The 2210-nt window shown below is 36.5% G+C and overlaps 1 protein-coding gene across 1 annotated transcript in view; it reads right to left on the bottom strand.

Annotated features, from left to right (window-relative positions):
- Positions 1 to 1462, bottom strand: part of RAB4A (RAB4A, member RAS oncogene family) — a 17598-nt gene extending 16136 nt beyond the window's left edge. The window contains exon 1 of the mRNA XM_025194769.1: positions 1450 to 1462. The gene's annotated coding sequence lies outside the window, so the exon portion shown is untranslated. The remainder of the gene's footprint in view (positions 1 to 1449) is intronic.
- Between the last annotated feature and the right edge of the window lie 748 nt (positions 1463 to 2210).

The raw sequence follows: 2210 nt of genomic DNA, 5'->3' as shown, positions 1-2210 counted from the left end.
AGGATTGGGTGTGTGAAGAAGAGAAGTACAGGCAGTCCTCAACTTACAATGTTTCGAGTTACAACCTTTATAAATTAACACCCTGTTTCAACTTTCTGATGTAAGCTTCAACTTTACAACGCCTGATCCTACGCCACGCCACGCCACTGAACAAGTTTGCTGTGTCACCTATCTCCCTGTCCAAACTTCCTTGGAAACTTTCATTAAGAAAGCAGACAAGACTCCAGAAAAACCTGCAGACAAAACTCCTCAGAAGACTCCAGCCAAGAGCCCTTTAAATCCAATCAAGAGTCCTTCAAGAAGTCCAGCAAAGTCACCTCAAACAAGTCCTTCCAAATCAACATGACTGCTATTTACAATATAAATACATTAGTATAGCTATATTACTCATCTGTAATTGACTGAGTACAAAATTCTGGGTTATTTTTGGTGAAAATAGGGTATTGGGCCTTATTTCAGGAACCAAACCCCCATTTATAACATTGTTTCCTATGGGAAAATTGGTTCCGAGTTACAATGTTTTGACTTAAGATACGGTTTTCAGGAACCAATTGGTCGCAAGTCTGAGGACTGCCTGTATACACTTTCACCTATACTCACAACTGATATTACAAAACATTCAGTAAAACATGCATTCATATTTAACTATATGATCACCTTCACAGTGCAAATATGAAGCCATGTAAGGGTTGCTTGATAAATGTATATCATCTGTTCTTGGGCCACTCAAGAGCTAAAATAGCTTATTCATCGGCCACAAACTGTACAAGGTACACCCACATCTTACTATGTTGTATTTCGGAACCCTAGGTATTTATTTTTAATTATCATCATAAATGTAAAACAAACAAGTAAACACTCAGCAGATTTAAAGAAAACCACTGCCAATTACTTAGCATGAAAAGCAGAGTTTCTAGCTTTCCAAGTCTCATGACTTTCACTCAAAGATATTGAGAGTTAGGGAACCTGGATTATAGATCTTGACCAACAGACTTCCTGTGCATCTTTGGGCAACTACTCTTTGCCTCATCTGTCCACTTAGATATGTAAAATAACTTGAGAGCCTTCTGCATAAGCATACAAAGAAATATGTATTCTGATGAGTTTTAGCCAGCTCCACTCTGTAATTAGAAACGTGTTAGTTATTTGTTTAAAATGACTCATTATTAACATGCTTTAGCGTGGCTTGCCAGGCCTTTGCAGAAAGGGATTATGACTACACATTAAGCTCTACACTACAGAGATTAAGTATACTATGCAGTTTTATAACACGGCTCAAGCCACACACTTCTCAGGAAATCCACATCTAGATTGTGGAAATACATTTTGCTAACTACAGCCTAGAAGTGGTTGAAGCTAGCAAAGAATTAAGATCAATATAGATAGTCATTAGTTTAAAATGCTGTACTGATAAAATGTCAAGCGCTCACTATCCTCAAGTATACTTACATTTCTTCTCAATAAATTGATGAAGTAAACAGGACTTGCCAGTTCCAGCATTTCCAATGACTAAGAACTTAAACAGAAAATCTGAAGAATGAAAACAAAAGAAACCATTTAAAAAAAAAAAAAGAAGAGCCAAACATTTAAGACATTTGCTATTTTTAATATCTGCTTTTTACTTTTTCACAAGATCAAATATGGAGAGAAAAGTCTTCAGTCAGTCAGCTCATATTTTAGTGAGAAAACTCTGTGTGGACAGAGGAAACAATTTCAGGGGAGAAGTCAGTCAATCTGCTGTAACTTTTGTTGGTCAGTTATTGTGGGGTAACTGGAAGATGCACTGCAATACTTACCCTCGTGTTTTGTACAGGGATAAGTTATTGTGGTTTAACTTCACTTATTATGGGGAAGGAAACAAATTAAATAATCACAACAGATCAGCTGATGCACATTTATGAGCTGAAGCCTCTCCTTGCAAAGCAGTATAATTTTGTCTGCCCACAGTCTCAGTAATATAGTGATTAAGCTAAGGAATAAATCTGTATTAAAGACTAGAGTTAGAAGAGAGCTAAGTGGGCATTTCTGGGGGGGTTGTAGAGCTACAGGAATGAGATGCTGTTAAAAAGCAAAATAAATTAATTGAAAGGTCAATTAAAAAAAGGTATGTATAATATAGTAAGGTATGTAGCCTTTTAGCATTCCAAAAGTGTATGGTCTGGCCTTTCAATGGTGTCCCAATATCTAACAGCCCTAAACATGATTTGAAA

The sequence above is a fragment of the Alligator sinensis genome, unplaced genomic scaffold (assembly GCF_000455745.1).
Source record: "Alligator sinensis unplaced genomic scaffold, ASM45574v1 scaffold448_1, whole genome shotgun sequence".
NCBI lineage: Eukaryota > Metazoa > Chordata > Crocodylia > Alligatoridae > Alligator > Alligator sinensis.
This window is presented reverse-complemented; position numbering and strand designations above follow the sequence as displayed.